The sequence below is a fragment of the Hypanus sabinus genome, chromosome 10, assembly GCF_030144855.1.
Source record: "Hypanus sabinus isolate sHypSab1 chromosome 10, sHypSab1.hap1, whole genome shotgun sequence".
NCBI lineage: Eukaryota > Metazoa > Chordata > Chondrichthyes > Myliobatiformes > Dasyatidae > Hypanus > Hypanus sabinus.
The window spans coordinates 21225203-21244578 of NC_082715.1; the positions used below are offsets into that span (position 1 = coordinate 21225203).

Here is a 19376-nt window from a genome sequence, read left to right on the forward strand (position 1 = left end):
TTTGCTGATGACTCAAAGCTGGGTGGCAGTGTGAAATGTCAGGAGGATGTTATGAGAATGCAAGGTGACTTGGACAGGTTGGATGAGTGGGCAAATGTATGGCAGATGCAGTTTAATGTGGATAAATGTGAGGTTATCCACTTTGGTGGCAAGAACAGGAAGGCAGATTACTATCTAAATGGCAATGAAAGCAAGCATGCAGGTACAGCAGGCAGTGAAGAAAGCTAATGGCATGCTGGCTTTTATAACAAGAGGAATTGAGTATAGGAGTAAAGAGGTCCTTCTGCAGCTGTACAGGGCCCTGGTGAGACCCCACCTGGAGTATTGTGTGCAGTTTTGGTCTCCAAATTTGAGGAAGGACATTCTTGCTATTGAGGGAGTGCAGTATAGGTTCACAAGGTTAATTCCTGGAGTGGCGCGACTGTCATATGTTGAAAGATTGGAGCGACTGGGTTTGTATACACTGGAATTTAGAAGGATGAGAGGGGATCTGATTGAAACATATAAGATTATTAAAGGATTGGACACACTGGAGGCAGGAAGCATGTTCCCGCTGATGGGTGAGTCCAGAACTAGAGGCCACAGTTTAAGAATAAGGGGTAGGCCATTTAGAACTGAGGTGCGGAAAAATGTTTTCACCCAGAGAGTGGTGGATATGTGGAATGCTCTGCCCCAGAAGGCAGTGGAGCCCAAGTCTCTGGATGCATTCAAGAGAGTGTTAGATAGAGCTTTTATAGATAGCGGGGTCAAGGGATATGGGGAGAGGACAGGAACGGGGTACTGGTTGTGTATGATCAGCCATGATCACAGTGAATGGCGGTGCTGGTTAGAAGGGCCGAATGGCCTACCTGCACCTACTGTCTATTGTCTATTGTCTAAAACATTGAGTGTGTGACTTCAGGCTCCTGTACCTCCTGTAATAAGAAGACAGCATGTCCAGGGTGACGTTTGATAAATTAATGATGAGTGCTGCCTTTTTGAGATATTGTTTTTGGTGATGTCATCAATGCTGGGGAGGTGAGTGCCCATGATGGAATTGGCTAAGTTTGCTAACTTCTACGGGGGTACATGAGCAGAAAAGTATATATGGTTATGCAAGCACAGTGGATTCTGGTTTATTAGGGCACAATGAGACGAATACATTTTGGCCCAGTTAAGCAGCTGCCCAGTAAGCCGAAGTTTCATGAAAATGTACAAAAAAGACAAGCTACCATTTAACCAAGTCACGAATTATGTATTTAAATGAAATACAAAATAAATTAGAACATTAATAATACTACTACAGTACTGTAAAACTGTAGTTCCTAATAGTTAACAATGGAGGAATTAATCCAGTGTTATGCTGCCGTGTTCTTTTGATTGACTGTAAATGATCAAAATCAGCGCACCCAGTGCAGATTATGGACTGCCTTCTTAAATGCTTAAGACGATTGCATCCTCCAAGTCCTCATTTTCATTACAGCATTCAAGTTCTTCATAGTTCCTGACTTGCTGAAGTAGTGAACTCCTTTTGTTTACAGTCCCAGCCATTTCTGGTATCTCCAAGACTGAAACCGCAGTGAGCAAAACAGCTCAGAATTAGTTTACCTCTTATTTCTTGCCAACTATCAGTGAACAAAATCGCTACAATTTGAACACAAACACAAACTGACGCTATTTAAAAACTGTTCACTCTAAGAATGTAATGTTTAATGGCCACATACACGCATGCATCTGACACCAGTTAGAAACTACAGCAACAGTCTCCGTTCATTGATTCTATATTGGTTATTGGACTTATTAATTATGTCCACAAAAATGAATCTCAAGGTTGTATATGGTGACATATTTGCACTTTGGTAATAACTTTACTTTGAACTTTGAGCATACCTCCACCATCAACCGACATTAGCTGCAATGTAAGCCACCTATTATGTATACTCGACTTGCTCACCTTGGATTATTCCAATAGAACTACCCAAGCTCTCAATCTGTTTTATCAAGAAGCTCCAAGGTTTCAGGTGTTTAGATAGCTACCATACAGGTGTTCCATTCTACCCCAGCTTGGAACTTTAACATTTACTCATTGCTGTTGCTTCTTCCAAAGCCTGGGATTTCCAGCATTCAGAATCAACTTTCATGGAAGGTCTGCTATGGCTCAAGAAAGAAGATCCCAGCCACCTTCTCAAGTTCAGTGTTAGACAAAAAGAAGCAGTAGTTTTGCCAGTGATATACCCAGATCTCAAAAAATGCATACATACTAAAAGAAAGGATTTTATCTCACTTCCAATTACATCCTCCAATCCTTCGGTTTCAACATGTGGCTTGTATCATGAAGACAGCTAGCAAAGTCTGATAAACACGAGAGATTCTTGTGTTTATTTTACAACTAACACAATTATTTACAACTAACAAAGTAAGTCTCACTTAGACTGTTCTTTTGCAACCCATACCCTTTTTCCTGTATTTACTTGATTTTCATTTTTCAACTTTTTACAGTAAATAATATAATGATGTCAATGCTGATGCAAGGTCTGGCAAAATTTACCACAGTATTGCATCAGGAGTGATCTAGCTTCTTCAATGTTTACAAATATCCTTCCTTTCTGAATTGCTTCCATCTTTTCTTTGACAGAGTGCAACTCATCTGCATCTGTTCCTGGCCCAAGATAACTACTTCCTTCTGTATGCATGTACTTTTGCTTTACATCGATCTTGATATTGTTCTTGTATAGTTATCTGACCATTTCCAATAACACAGAAGTTTCTTCTTCTCTATTTATGGCTTCCAGTACATGATTTTGATAGCATACAGTACATCATGCTAGCTTTAATAGAACTTTGGTGGAAATTATGAACCAAGGTAATCTTGTAAAAGAGCAAAGATTCTTGTATCAACACAAACACAATAGATCCTGCAGATGCTGGAAATCCAGAGCAACACATACAAAAGGCTGAATATCATAAACCAGCAAGTTGTTGTTATGTCTCCCACTCACTGTGAAAATGGGGGACACCTCCCTCTCCCTTGCCAGGGAGAGAGAGAACCTGTGTGGTGTCGAATTTTAAATGAAATGCAAAGCTTTTGGGATAACTTTAGTCTGCGTCTTTGCTATTGGTCAGCACACGCTTGGGCTCGGTGATTGTACCGATGCACATTTATTTTTGCTGGTGGGGGAAGGGGGATCGTTGCTCGCTGCCCTTATGCGTGGGAGTGGAGAGCTGGGGCAGGACTTTAGGGTTCTCATGTTTAACTGTTGTTTATTCTTTGGGGCATTTCTCTGTTTTCATGGATGTTTCGTGAAGAAAAAGCAGTTCAGGATGTATATTGTATACATTTCTCTGACATTAAACTTGACCTTTAAACCTTTGAACCTTCGAGAAGCTCAGTAGGTCAGATGTATCTATGGAGGGGAATAAATAGTTGATGTTTCAACCAAGACCCTTCATTGGGTCTTGTAGGGTCTTGGCTGTTAACGGTAACTATATATTCCCTTCCATAGTTGCTTCCTGACCCATTGAGTTCCACCAGGTTTTTGTTTATGTTGATCCTGGTACGTATGTATTATCAAATATTGCTGACATTTGTTATGTACAGGGTGGCTAGTGCCCATGATGGAGCTGGTTGAGTTTTGAAATTTCTACAGCTTTTTCTGATCCTGTGTAGTGGCCCCTCCATAGCAGATGGTGATGCAACTAGATAGAATGCTCTGCACGGTACATCTGTAGAAATTTGCGAGTATGTTTGGTGACATACCAAATCTCCTCAAACTCCTAATGAAATTTAGCTGCTGAAATGCCTTCTTTGTATTGCATCAATATGTAGGGCCTAGGATAGATCTTCAGAGATATTGAGACTCATGAACTTGAAACTGCTCACCCTTTCCACTTCTGATCCCTGAATGAGGACTGATGTTTGTTCCCTTGCCTTCCCTTTTCTGAAGTTCACAATCAATTCCTCTGTCTTACTGGCATTGAGTGTAAGGTGATGTCACTCAACCAGCTGATCTATCTCACTCTTGTACACCTCATCACTATCTGAAATTCTGCCAACAATGGTTGTATCTTCAGCAAATTTATAGATGCCGTTTGAGATGCATCTAGCCACACAAACGTGGATGTAGAGACAGTAGAACAGTGGGATGAGCATGTATTCTTGAGGAGTGCTAATGGCCAGTACTGATTGTCAGTGAGTAGAAGACGTAATTTTCGATCTACATAGACTGTCGGCTCCCATTGAGGAAGTCAAGGGTCCAGTTGTAGAGGAGATGCCCAGGTTTTGGAGCTTGCTGATTAGATCTGAGGTATGATTGTGTTAAACACTGAGCTGTAATCAATAAACAGCAGCCTGAAGTGGCTATTGCTATTGTCCAGGTGATCCAAGGTTGAGTGGAGAGCCAGTGAGATTGCATCCAGTGTAGACCTATTCTGGTGATAGGCAAATTGCAGTGGGTCCAGGTCCTGGCTTAGGCAGGAGGTGATTCTAGCTATGACCACCTTCTCAATGCACTTCATCACAGTAGGTATCAGTGTCACTGGGCATTAGTCATTCAGACATCTTACCCTGTTCTCATGGGTACTCGTGTGACTGTTGCCCTTTTGAAGCAAGTGGAATCCTCTGACTGCAGCAGTGAGAGATTAAAGTTCTCCTTTAGCACTTCTGCCAGTTGTTTGGAACAGGTTTTCAAAGCTCTACCGGGTACCCCATTAGATCTTGATGGCTTGTGAGGGTTCACCCTCTTGTAAGATGTTCTGACATCAGAGTCAGAGGTCACAGGGGTCCCAGATACTACAGGGCTTTGTACAGGTGTAGTTTTATTCTTCCTTTCAAGCTGAGTATAAAATGTTTTCTTCTCATCTGGGATGAAGGTCCTTAAACACTCATGATGCTTGGTATCACTTTGAAAGGAAATAATGGCCTGGAAAACTCAGCAGGTCAGGCAGCATCCGTCTTGATTTGACCACAGCATCTGCAGTGTACTTTGTGTTTAGTAATGGCCTGGAAACTGTGCCAGAACTGATGTGCATTGATTCTGTCTCTAAATTCAATAGTATTTTTTTTTGCTATTAAAATAGCCTTCCATAGGTCGTATCTGGACGTCTTGTATATTTCTATGTCAAAAGTCTTAAAAATCACAGATCTAGCCCTCAGCAGATAACAAATTTCCTGGTTTATCCATGGCTTTTGGTTTATCCGTGTCCAATATGTTCTCAAAGACACACACTCATTCACATATGTCTTGATGAAGTCAGTGACAACTATGGCATATTCATTCAGGTTTGAAAATAAATACTCTGAATATTGTCCAGTATACCAACTCAAAGCAGTCCTATAAGCACTCCTTCACCTCCCTTGACCATACCTTCTTGGTCCTCACCTCAGATGCTGTGGTCTTTAGTCTCTGCCTATATGCTGGGAATAGAAATACAGCCTGGTGATCAGACTTTACAAAGTGTGGCTGTGGGATGGCATGTTAAGCATTCTTGATGGTGGTATAATGGTGCTCAAATGTCTTTTGGTTCCACAGGTGATAAGTTGGTAGTAATTGTTCAGAGAATTCTTTGAGCTGGCCTGCAATGATGGGAAAGGCATCAGGGTGTGCAGTTTTGTGGGTGCTGAATCAATTACTCAGCTCCTCGAAAGCTAGCCTCACATTGGCCAGACATGGAATGTACAGTGCTAAGAAGAATTTGGTGGAAACCTCCTTTGGCAGATAAAATGGATGATATTTAACTGCTACATGTCCCAGGTTGAGTGAGCAGAACTCAGACAGAACTGCCATGTTTGTGCATCACGTGAGTTAATCATAAAGCATACTCCACCTCCTCTGCCGTTAAAAGACTCTATTCTCCTGCCCTTGTGGAGAATGGTGAAGCCATTGAGCTGCAGTGCTATGTCTGAAATGGCAGGGGATAGCCATGTTTCCGTGAAGCAAGGTATATAGCAGCCCTTGATGCCCCACTGTTACAGCAATCTTGCAATCTTCAGTTTTATTTTCCAGAGACTGTACATTTGCCAGCAGGATCATTGGGAGTGGATGCCTAAACCCCTTGCACTTCAATCAAACTTGTAGACAAGCACGGCCTCACTGCTTCTATTTCCTTCAAGAGGAACTGCACTCGCAACCAAAGTCTGCTGCCCGAGGTTCTCCAGTTTCGAGTATCTGCTCACTAAAGTAGCCATAATATGATAAAGAATACCCATGGCTCCATGCCCAGACAGCATTTCAGAAAATCTGATCACTTGGCTATCCTTCTACCTGCACACAGGCAGAAGCTACAAAACAAGGCTCCAGTGATTACGTTATCAAAGGCATTGCCACGGGAGGCACAGGAGCATCTATGGGATTGCTTCGAGTCGATGGACTGGGCTGTGTTCCAGGAATCATCAGTGGATCTGAACGAATACACCACGGCTGTTGAGGATTTTATAAAAACAATTGTAGACAAGTGGGTCCCCACAAAATCACTCAGGGTCTTCCCCAACCAGAAGCCCCAGATGAACCATAAGATCCACAGAATACTGAAGGCCAGATCAGTGGCATTCAGGCCTAGAGTCCAAGTAAGATACAAGAGGTCCAGGTACAATTTCTGGAAAGCCATCTCACAGGCAACTCCCTTGTCCACTTGTCACCCCCATCTCTTCCCACCAATCTCCCTCCTGGCACTTATCCTTGTAAACAGAACAAGTGCTACACCTGCCCTTACACTTCCTCCCTCACCAGCATTCAGGGCCCCAGACAGTCCTTCCAGGTGAGGCGACACTTCACCTGTGAGTTGGCTGGTGTGGTATACTGCATCCGGTGCTCCCGGTGTGGCCTTTTATATATTGGTGAGACCCAACGCAGACTGGGAGACCGTTTCGCTGAACACCTACGCTCGGTCCGCCAGAAAAAGCAGAATCTCCCAGTGGCCACACATTTTAATTCCACATCCCATTCCCATTCTGATATGTCTATCCATGGCCTCCTCTATTGTCAAAATGAATCCAAACTCAGGTTGGAGGAACAACACCTTATATACCGGCTGGGTAGCCTCCACCCTGATGGCATGAACATTGACTTCTCTAACTTCCATTAATGCCCCTCCTCCCCTTCTTACCCCATCCCTGACATATTTAGTTGTTTGCCTGTTCTCCATCACCCTCTGGTGTTCCCCCCCCCTCCTTTCTTTATCCTGAGGCCTCCCGTCCCATGATCCTTTCCCTTCTCCAGCTCTGTATCACTTTCGCCAATCACCTTTCCAGCTCTTAGCTTCATCCCACCCCCTCTGGTCTTCTCCTATCATTTCGCATTTCTCCCTCCCCTCACTACTTTCAAATCTCTTACTATCGTTCCTTTCAGTTAGTCCTGACGAAGGGTCTTGGCCCGAAATGTCGACAGCGCTTCTCCCTATAGATGCTGCCTGGCCTGCTGTGTTCCACCAGCATTTTGTGTGTGGTGTTGTTCACAGGTGAAGTGGCAATTCTGGACTAAACAAATCAATTAAGGTTGCTCCACAGTTGCAATAGGGCTTGAATGCTTTTACTTCTTCCAAATCAAGCAACAGAGGAGACAGCAGGCTTATGTTCCCAGATGAGCTTAATGCCTTCTATGATCAGTTTGACTGCCAAAACATGGCTGAACCTTTATAAACTCCCACAGCCCAAATGACTCTATGATTTCAGTCTTTGATGTCAACATGCGAGCATCCATCAGGAGGGTGAACCCACTGAAAGCATCTTCCCCAACTGGGTACCTGGCTGAGTATTAAAGATCTGTGCTGATCAACTGGTTGGAGTGTTCGCCGATATCTTTAACCCCTCACTGAGATACCCACCTGCTCCAAGTAAGCTTCAATTGTACCAGTGCCAAAGAATAACATAAGAACATAAGAAACAAGTGCAGGATTAGGCAATCTGGCCCATTGAGCCTGCTCCACCATTCAATAAGATCATGGCTGATCTGGCCATGGATTCATCTCCACCAACATGCCTTTTTCCCATAACCTTTAATTCTCCTACAAAAATCTATCCAACCTTGTCTTAAATAAATTTACTGAGGCAGCCTCCACTGCTTCATTGGGCAGAGAATGTGTGTTGCCCAGTAGAACTTACATCCTCTGTGATGAAGTGCTTTGACAGTTTTGGTGATGAAACACCAAACCCCTGCCTGAGAAGTGACTTGGATCTACTCCAATTTGTCTACAGCAAATGTGTTGGCTCTTCACTGAATGTGGAACATCTGGATAGCATACACCAGGATGCTCTTCATCAACTACAGCTTGGCATTCAAAACAATCAGGATCAGAAGTACTATTGAAACACCAATCCCCTTGAACGAAGAATCCTACAAAAAGTAAAGCCCTCCCCGACACTGAGCAAATCAACATGGAGAACTACTGTAGGAAAGCAGCATCCATCATCAGGGACTCCCCCAGGAACCTCAGGACTCATACCACCAGGTTCTGGAACATCAACTACCAGGCTCTTGAGCCAATGGGGAAAACTTCACTTGCTCCATCAGTGAACTGTTCCCACAACCTAGGGAGTCACTTTCAAGGACTCTTCATCTCATGTTCTCTATATTTATTGCTTAGTTGTTTTCTTTATTCTTTTTTTATTTGCTCTGTTTATTGTCTCTTGCACATTAATTGTTTGTCCACCCTGTTGGGTGTGGTCTTTCATTGATTCTATTATGGTTCTTGGATTTACTCAGTATGCCCACAAGGAAATATATCTCAGAGTTGTATATGCTGTCATATACGTACTTTGATAATAAATTTACTTTAAATTTGTACTTTGAACTGTGCCCATGGATTTCAGCTGTAGTAATCCTAAATAGGAATATTTGGTTACTCCCATTGGAGCTGCATGCAGACAATCTAAGAAGAATCCAAAGTTGCAGACAGACCTTCAGCAAATGAACTTGCCACTTATCTCAAATGATCTTCCAATTCCCATTTCCAAGTTTATAGCTGGTCACAGTCCCCAGTTGAAATGAACTTGTAAATTCTTTTGCTGAATCAAACATTGTGTGTTTTCTATGGCATTTGAAGATTTTTTTTTAACATTCTGTACATTTCAGAACCCATTTTAGTTGGAATTGCTTTCAGCATTCCCATATAACATTGTACTATGCAAATACATCTTCATCATTACTATCAAGTTCCACTGTGCTCTTTGGTCCAGAAGCATTTCCATGCATTCTATCTCCAAAACAAAAGGATCAGATTTACTTTTCCATTCATCAAGCTTTCCAGTCTAATCAGTTTGAGAATGATCATCCATTTCTCCTTCTTTCTCTCTTGCACTGATGTTGTTTCTACTTGTGGGATATGATACAACAGTTCTTGTGCACCTGTTCTGTACACGGTTACTCTTAACACAGTGCTTACAATGAATTAAATTAACACTTGCATGTGGGCAAAATCAAAACAACGGATCATGGACTTCAAGCCTTATTTCAAATCTATTCACTCACATGTTGAATGACCTGATAATTTCACTTATCTTTTCTTAATTCTACTGATCGTTACTTTGTAATATATGTATGGGTAGAAGTTTTCTCTGCACTGATGTGAACACTGCAGATTAAGTGGATATAAATAAAGAGATGCAGAGAGGTACTTGAGCAAATAAGATCTCTAACACATTGTGCGTGGCTGAATGCATCTAGCACACATTAAATGTTTACCTTCCTTTTAAGAATAGCAGGATAATTTTAAGCAAAAACCAATCTACTAGAGGAATTCAGCTATCCAAGAAGCATCTGTGGTGTGAAAAGAATCATCAACACTTTAAGAACAGAGAGCAAAGGACATACACGGTGGCTACTTCATTGGGTACAATAAAATGGCCATTTAGCGTCTGTTTGTGGTCTTCTGCTGCTATAGCACATCCACTTCAAGGTTTGACGTGTTGCGCGTTCAGAGATGCCCCTTTGCACACGACTACCATAATGTGTGGTTATCTGAGTTACTGTCACCTTCCTGTCAGCTTGAACCAGTCTGGCCATTCTCCTCTGATCTCCTTCATTAACAAGGCATTTTCACTCACAGAACTGCTGCTCATTTGTCACTCCATTCTCTGTGAACTCTAGACAGTTGTACATGAAAATTACAGGAGATTGATAGTGTCTCAGCTTCTCAAAGCACCCCATCTGGCAGGAACAGTCATTCCATGGCTAAATCACTTAGTCCACATTTCATCCCCAGTCTGATATTTTGTCTGAACAACAATTGAACCCCTTGACCATGCCTGCATGCTTTTATGATCTGAGTTGCTGCTACATGATTGGCTGATCAGATATTTGTATTAATGAGTTGGCGTACAGATGTGCTTAATAAAGTGGCCACTGAGTGTAGTATTCTACACACAGTTCCAGCCCTTCAGCTGATTGAAACCCTGGATCAGACCATTTTCAAGGAATATTAGCCATCCATAATGTTGATCCCTCCTAGGAAGTGGACAATGGTGAAGCAGAGTTGCAGAGTGAGCAATAGAACCATTTAAGTTTAAATTCCGTTCTACTTTTCAGAATTTTCATGACCTAACTGAAGTCAGTTACAAAATGTGCATAGAGTTGGATTTGAGACAATGCATGAATTTGAAAAATGCTTTATGATGCTGCTTTCATGAATGCATTCTTCAAGTTGTTGAGAAGTAGTGAAAATCTGTCAATGATGAAACATGTGGAGATAATTCCAGCTCCCAGCGGAATATTGTCTTGCATTTCCTTGCACTCTCAACAGCTGCAGTGAAGATCCTGATTACATGGGCTGTCGGTGAATTGCTGAAAGCATGATGCGGGGCAAATTCACTCCTTTAGCATATTATTAATTTTAACTCCCAACTGCATGGATCTTTGCAATGTTAATGAAGTTATAGAATAGCTGTCCGGCTTCTCCCATTTGCGCAACCAGGAACTGGACATTAACCATATGGGATCAGTACGTTCCATCAGTGCATGAGAATAATTGTTTTGAAAACCGTAATTGATCCCATGGCAAAAAGCACAATGAAGCAGTCTTGTTTCATTCCAGTATAAAAGCAGAATTCAGCTGTTAATGTCTTCTCGTACTTCATGGGATGACTTTAGCAGAGAATTTATTATCAGTGTGCTCACGTGTCACTACATGCAACCCTGAGATTCTTTTTCCAGAGGGCATACTTAGCAAATCTATAAAACAGTAACAATAAACAGGATCAATGAACAACAAGCTGTGCAAATGCAAATATAAATAAATAGCCAGAAATAACGAGAACATGAAACAACAGGATACAGTACAGAGTCCTTAAAGTGAGACCAATGGTTGTGGGAACATCAGAAATAGAATGAGTGTAGTTATCCCCCCTTGTTCAAGAGCCGGATGGTTGAGGGGTGGTGATGTTCTTGATCCTGATGGTGCAAGTCGTGAGCAACCTGTACCTTCTACCTGATGGCAGCAGTGAGAAAGGAGCATGGCCTGGGTGGTGAGGATCTTTGATGATGGATGCTGCTTTTCTACAGCAACATTTCATGCAGACGTGCTCAGTGGTTGGGAGGGTTTTACCTGTGATGTACTGGGCTGAATCCACTACCTTTTGTAGGATTTTTCCACTCAAGGGCATACTAGGCTTAAATGCAGCCAGTCAGCACACTTTCTAATACACATCTCTATAGAAGTTTGACAAGGTTTTTGATGACATGCCAAATCTCCGCAGACTTCTGAGGAAGTAGAGGCACTGTCGTACTTTCTTTGCAATTATATTTATATGGTGGGTCCAGGACAGGGCCTCAGATAGGGACACCCAGGAATTTAAAGTTACTGACCCTCTCCACCACCAGTTGTCTGAGGAGCACTGGCTCATGGACACCTGGTTTCCCTTGCTCAAAGTCTGCAATCGGTTCCTTGGTTTTACTGACATTGAGTGAGAGGTTGTTGTTATTACACCCCTCAGCCAAACCTTCAATCTTCTTCTTGCATGCCGATTCATCACCACCCTTGATACAACCCACAATAGCGGCACCGTCAGCAGACTGTATATGGTGTTGGAGCTGTGCTTAGGAACACAGTCACAGATGCAAAGAGAGTGGAAAAGTGGTCTAAGCACACATCCACCATGGCGCTCCTGGCATTTATAGGAAAATAAAGAAATGCAAAATAATTTATGAAAAATAATATACATACACGAAGACTGACAAACAATAAATGTACAAAAGAAGACAAGTTGTTAATACCATTAAATTATTACAAATAACTAAAATTATTAAAGAATTATTAATGAGATCGTTAGTTGTAGACTCATGAGCTGCTGAGTGTTTGAAAGTGGTATGTGGAATCAGTTCAGCATTGAAGTGAGTGAAGTTATCCATACCGGTTCAGGAGCCTAATGGTTGCAGGGTAATACAGGTTTTCCCTGCTACCCGAAGGTAGAGTGTTCCTATGAAACCATTTGTAAGCCGAGATGTCGTAAAGCCAAGAAGCAATTACCATTAATTTATATGGGAAAAATTTCTGAGCATTCCCAGACCCAAAAAATAACCTACCAAATCATACCAAAAAGCACATAAAACTTAAAATAACATGAACATATAGTAAAAGCAGGAATGATGTGATAAATACACAGCCTATATAAAGCTGAAATATTGTATGTATGGGTGTAGTTTCATTTATCAAAATCAGAAAAGCAGCAAGCCAGAATCGATTTGGAGAAAATAAATTGTCACATACACCCATGCGCATGTAAATGCCTACACATGTAGATGCATACTCACGCACACGCATGCACATACAACTTCCCACACAAGGCTTCACGGTCATTGTAGTCTTTCTTGGGGTAAACACACGTGTAAAGCGGGCATCTTTTTTTTCATAAAAGTGAAAATCCTCTCTGGTTAGCGAAAACAGGTAGTAATGTCGGTCTTTCATAACAGTGAGCTGTCGTAAAGCGAACATTTGAAAAACGGGGGCCACCAGTTCCTGAACCTGGTGGTATGTACCTAAGGCTCCTGTACCACCTTTCCAATGGTAGTAGTGATTAAAGAACGTGGCTTGGATGGTGGGGGGTTCTTCAATGAGCGATGCTGTTTTCTTGTGACCATGCTCCATGTAATAGTGCTCAATGGCGGGGAGGGATTTTCCTGTGATGCACTAGGCTGTATCCCCAGTTTCTGTTTGATTTTCCATTCTGGGCTCTTGGTGTTTCCATGCCAGGCTATGATGCAACCAAATGTGATACTCTCCATTGGATACAAGTTTTAAGTGGCATGCCAAATCTACACTAACTACTAAGCAAGTAGAGGTACTGTTATGCCTTCTTGGTGATGGCATTTTAATGTTGAAACCAGGACAGATCTTCTAATACAGCGGTTACCAACCTTTTTTATGCCACGGAACCCCTATCATTAACCTAGGGATCTGTGAGCTGCAGGTTTGGAACCCCTGCTCTAATATGATAATGCCAAGGAATTTACAGTTATTCACCCTTCAGAAGGAAGATCATTTTTAGCCAGGTTGTCTAGATACCAAAGCAAACACAGAACATTACAGAATAATTTAGTACAGTGGTCCCCAACCACTGGTTTAGTAGTTCAGAATGCACCTGCTGAAGGTCCTGGAACCTTCATTAGAACTGAGAAATAGAGAGACCCTTTCTTATTTCTCAAGTATGGTCCTAGTCCTGAGGAGTTAACTGTTCCTTTTTCCATAGGTGTGTCTGACCTGCTGAGTCATTCCAAGGTCTTCTGCTTTAGTTCAGTTTTCCAGCATCAGAAGTTATTTTTCAATGTTCTCTAAATGTCACCCTGGCTTATCATGTTGAAAGTCTTTTGTAACCCAGTGAAAACTTCAAGAAATGTTGGCTGCTGCTCATGGCCTTCTTTCATGCATCAAATGCAATGAGAAGGACATGCCAGTCAACACTCCTCCATCTCTGAGCCCACACAAGGAAACTTTATCAGCTGGGACTTGGGTCAGATAAATAACATCATAAGGAGCATAGAGAAGGTTAAAGAGGGAATGATAGAAACAGAAGGGTGAAGGTTTAAGATTAGAGATTTGAAAGGGACAACAACGGTCATTGCTTCATGCAAAGGTTGGTGCGTGTTTGGACTGTGCTGCCAGAAGCAATGGTTGAGGCGAGCAGATTGGCAAAATTTAAAAGCCATCTAGGTAACTACATCGGGTTTTCAAGACCGAACCTCCAAATGTGGGTGGAAGGAATTAGGCCAGCTGGCAACACAGACCACATGAAAGGCTGAAGGACACGTTTCCACGCGTAGGATTCTATGATTCTATTGACATTTTTTGAATAAAGCTCTTTCTAATGCTCAGTGCAATAAAAATGCCTGGCAGACACATTAGTACCTTCCTTTGTTTTCTTCAGGTTTTTGATTTGCAGTACTTTTAGCAGTCGGACAAAGTTCCTCTTTGATTCCATTCAGATATCGCAAAAATTCCTCTCTTAATATAGACTTTTTCACAGAGGCCTTGCCAATTCCTTTGGGCATATTCTTTAACGACTTTCTAAAATGTGACCTTGGTTTCTTTGAATTTGAGAGATCCGTAATTAGTTTGTTGTCATAGAAGAGTTAGTTAAGTTAGCTTTTTTCTTATTCACAAGTAAAAGCAATATGTGGTTAGACATTGCAGGTCATTTTATCCTTTGTTCCAAAGTATACTCACGCAGTAGCCAATGTCTGATTGTTGATATTTTCCCAGAAGGTGTCAGAATCAGTGGGGTAAGGTTGTTCTTTTCCATACATCACTGTCAAGTACCACTGGCTAACTAACTTTGCCACTTCCTTCGCTAGAAAGGCATTGGATTGCCCAAGTAGAAGGATACTGAAGAAACTTAATTCTCTTATCTGCTTTCCTGTGGAACAACGGAGATAAGAAATACTATAATGTTCTTTCAACATTACTTTTTGATTAAGTGAATATATCTTCTTCCTATTTTAACATTTTTAAAAACGTAATTACATAAATGAATGGCTAAATTTGCTTATGTTTCACACACACCACGTGTGCACTCACGCTCACACGCGTGCACACACACGCACACCACACACATAAAAAATGAATAATAAGGACATTTAGATGGTTGTCTAATATAAACCAGCATGTTCAGATTGTAGATAATACATACAAACAGCTGCATTTCAGTAAGATATGATCTAATGAACTTAAACTGCTATACAGAGGAAGCTAATTTTATGGTCTATGGTTGTGGATTCCAAGAGAAAAAAGTTATATGCTGTTGTAGACTAAAGACTTTCATTGAGAAGTTTAAGCATCATGGTAATTGCATTGGAGTTTGCTTTTGGCAATTTTGAAGCCCCAATATATGCATTTTAAATGCTGAAATCCTATTGAGGTAATTATCCATTTGCAAACATTAGAGAATGTAAGCAGTTCAGAATGCAACTAATTGCAAGTGGAGTGAATTCTAGCCTCTAGCTTGATTTAAGATGCTGGGTTGTTATGTTTGTCAAGCAGAATTGAGAAGCTTCTTCTAAAGGAAAAAACATTTTGACATTCTATATCAGAAGCACAGCTCCAAAAAAAATAATCTTGCTCCTAAAGTCTATCAATATAATTTTATGAACAGAATGAAACTAACTGCAAGTGGAGAGGGATCTAGACTATATGGATTTAAATTTCCAGACTGCTCTTTCATTAGACAGGGCTGAGAAACTTTGTCCATCTGAGGATGAAAAAAGTTTGTCATCCTGCATTGGAAACACTGTTCATAAACATCATTTAATCTTGTTACTCGAGTCAATAAATGTTAATTTTAAAAGAGCAAAAAGTGTTCAACATCAATTTGTAAAATATCTAACAATATACAAGATAATATTTGACTTTGTTTTGCAATAAATACACTAAAATTGACATGGCATTGTATAGTTGTATTAAATGTTCTATGTTCAAATTGCAAAGGAACGGAAAGGGGGAATTTGATCTCCAGTGCCCGAGTCCAAAATATCACTCAGCAAAGGGCTGGGTGGAAACTGGGCACGCCAGATTACACATCCTGAACAGACTGAATTTATCTTCTGTTTGAATAAATAAGAGAAATAATTACGACATATTTACCGTAGGTTTGAAATTTCCCCATTCTTACATTTCTCTTTGTGCTAAACCAAAATAACATCCAGTTTCATGTTAGAGTGAACAATTTTATTACGGTATATCCCAATGCTTGAATCATCTGCCAAGTCACTGTGAGCTCATGAACTCCACTGACATCCAGGCGTCTCTTAAAGTGACACTCACAGTAAATGAAACCTGCGGGCACATAACAGATGAAGCAGTCTACTCTATGTATGTGAGGTAGGAATCTGTCCTTCAGAAACAACTGAGGTTACATCCACACTACACCGGATAAATCCATATCCGAAGCTTTTTCTCTTCATTTTTACCCTCCGTCCACACTAAAATGACGCTTTCGTCCCCAGAAACCGGAGATTTTTAGAGACGCTCTCCAGGGTGTGTAATTTTGAAAATGCCACTTGGCCAGAGCAGTGTGGACAGGGTAACTGGAGAAATCTAAAAACGCTGTCATGATGTGCCGGAACAGATTGTGGTGGCAGCGCACCACTTTGTTGTTTTCTTGAACACAACCTATCAATTTCAGAACAGACGGCAACGAGACTGAAGCCAGAAGAGTTAGAAATGTACTTTGACCCATAACTTACTGAACAAATAAGTATACTCACTTTGCCCTGTTTTCTGTCCTTGCTCGTATGAAGGTGGTTTACCTATTTATGCAAGTACTTCTCTGACAATAGATGTGTAACAGCCTAACGTAACATTGTATGGAAATACAAGATAACACTGATGCAGACATTTATACATTTAACAAGGGGCTTTATTAATGCAACAGAGTTCATCAGTTTTATAATGTTTGTCGTCAGCTGGGTCATACTGTCCGTGAATTCCCTGTTCGTTGCCTCCATACACTGCAGTATTTGTTTTTTTTTTACTTTTAAGTCCTCCTGCGCGAGAGCCAACAGTTGTCTGTCGTTTAAGTTTTTCTAGTCTGTAACTGGACAAACATGCAGCAATTCTTTCATGGTGAGATTTGATACCAAACATGCTGCTTCTATTCGGTAGATGTATCCTGCACATGTGCAGTTGGAGGAGATTCACCAAAGTATCCATTTTAATGTGGAGAGAGTTATTTTTAAAAACGCATAGCATGGACGCCTATCATTTTTACGTGAAACCGGCATTTTCAAAATTATCTGGTCTAGTGTGGACATAGCCTGATTTTAAATGGTAAATATTATTAAATTTGCAAATTATCTATTTGGAGATAAAATACCAGATTAAATAAAGTAAAAATTGGAGAGAATAATGGAAGCTTTACTATTTATTTCTAAATTATTTTCTAAATAGTTATTTTCTAAACAGATATCAAGAGAAGCTGATGGGTGCAATATGGTAAAATATAGGGGTGGAGGTGGAATCTATGATCTGCACCCTGGATAGTAGATTATTGGCAAGCGTTAAGGATCAGAGGAACTTGGTATAAAAGCTCAAAGATTTCTGAAGGTGGCCTCACAAATTTTGAAGTTCAAAGTGAATTTATTATCAAAGTACATATATGTCACCATGTATAATACTGAAATTCATTTTCTTTCAGACATACAGGGTAAGTCCAAGAACCATTATAGAATCAATGAAAAGCTACACCCACCAAAGGCAGACAAGCAGCCAATGTGCAAAAGACAACAAACTGTGCAAATACAAAATAATGATAATAAATAAATGAGCAATAAATATAAATAACATGAAAGTGAGTCAAACTATTTTTCATCACCCACTGCACAGAACATATACTCAATGGCCATTTTTTTAGGTACACCTGCATACCTGCTTGCTAATGCAAATATCTGATCAAATAATCATGTGGGAGCAACTCGGTGAATGAAAGCATACAGACCTGCTCAAGAGGTTCAGTTGTTGTTCAGATCAAACATCAGAATGAGGAAGAAATGTGATCTACGTGGCTTTTATAGTGGAATGATTGTAGGAGTCAAACGGAGTGGTTTGAGTATATTGGAAACTACTGATCTCATAGGATTTTCACTCACAAGTCTCTAGAGTTCACAGAGAATGGGGCAAAAACAAAGCAAAAAAGCATCTAGTTAGTGGCAGTTCTGAGGGCAAAAATGCCTTGTTAATGAGGGAGGTCAAAGGAGAATGGCCAGGCTGGTTGAAACTGACAGGAAGGCGATGGTAACTCAAATAACCATGCATTATAACAGAATTGTGCAGAACAGCATCTCCAAATACACAATACATTGAACCTTGAAGTGGATGAGCAACAGCAGCAAAAGATCGCAAACATACACTAAAAGATCACTTTATTATGTACAGGATGTACCTAATGAAGTGGCCACTAAGTGTAAGAGCAGGAAAGTCTTGGTACAAACTGATACAACATTGGTTAGAGCACAGGAAGATTGTATGCAGTTCTGGTCACTATTATAGAAAATATTGTATGTAATTGCACTGAGGAGGGTGTAGTGGAAATGCAACAGAATGTTGCCTGGAATGGAATATTTCCCTTATGAGCAGAGACTGGCTAGGCTGAACAGGGAAGGTGGGGGCATAGTGGGGGAGAAGGCAGGCGTGATTTGATAGAGGCATACAAAATTCTGAGAGACGTAGATCAAGTAACCAGTAAGGAATTTTTACACATAGAAAATGTATCTCAGATCAGAGGACTTAAGTATAAGATGAGGAATACGATCTTGAGAGGGTATCTGAGGGAGAATTTTTTCATTCAATAGTTGGCTGCAATCTGCAATGTGCTAGCTGAGAAGGTGGTAGAGACAAATACATCCACAACATTTAGCTCCTGTTTCACAAATGCGTGGCAGGCCACAGATCAATTGCAAGTAAATGGAGATAGGATGGAGGGGTACTTTATGGTGAACATTACCACAGTGAAGCAAAAGGGCTGTTTTGACCCTATATAACCGTAACTCCATAAGACTACAAAAGGTGGAAATCTGAACTAAAACTGGAAAATGATGGAAATGTTCAGTGGATCTGGGAAGTGAAATAGAGATAATATGGATGTTAGCAATGACTGGTGTAGGTAGGGCTACATGGAAAAAAGGCTTGGAAAGCTCAGGAAAGCAGAGAATTCCTTCACTCAAGTGAGAACAATGGGAATGAAAATGAAGACCAGAATCACTGAAATAAGAGCTGTTCTGTGCACGTCGGGGAAATGTTCTTTGGGATGTTTAGGAAGTGAAAGCAAACCAAAAACTTAAAGTTCACATTTCATCAGTCAATGTAAAGTTATCATCAAAGTAAATATATGTCAACATATACAACCCTGGGATTAATTTTCTTGCTGGCATTCACCATAAAAGCAAGAAGCACAATAGAATCAGTGAAAGACCACCCTAACTAAT

At 40.8% G+C, this 19376-nt stretch overlaps 1 long non-coding RNA gene across 1 annotated transcript in view; it reads right to left on the minus strand.

Annotated features, from left to right (window-relative positions):
• LOC132400259 (uncharacterized) overlaps positions 1-14798 on the minus strand; it is a 114662-nt gene extending 99864 nt beyond the window's left edge. Inside the window, exon 1 of the long non-coding RNA XR_009514198.1 lies at positions 14626-14798. This is a non-coding gene — a long non-coding RNA (uncharacterized LOC132400259). The remainder of the gene's footprint in view (positions 1-14625) is intronic.
• Between the last annotated feature and the right edge of the window lie 4578 nt (positions 14799-19376).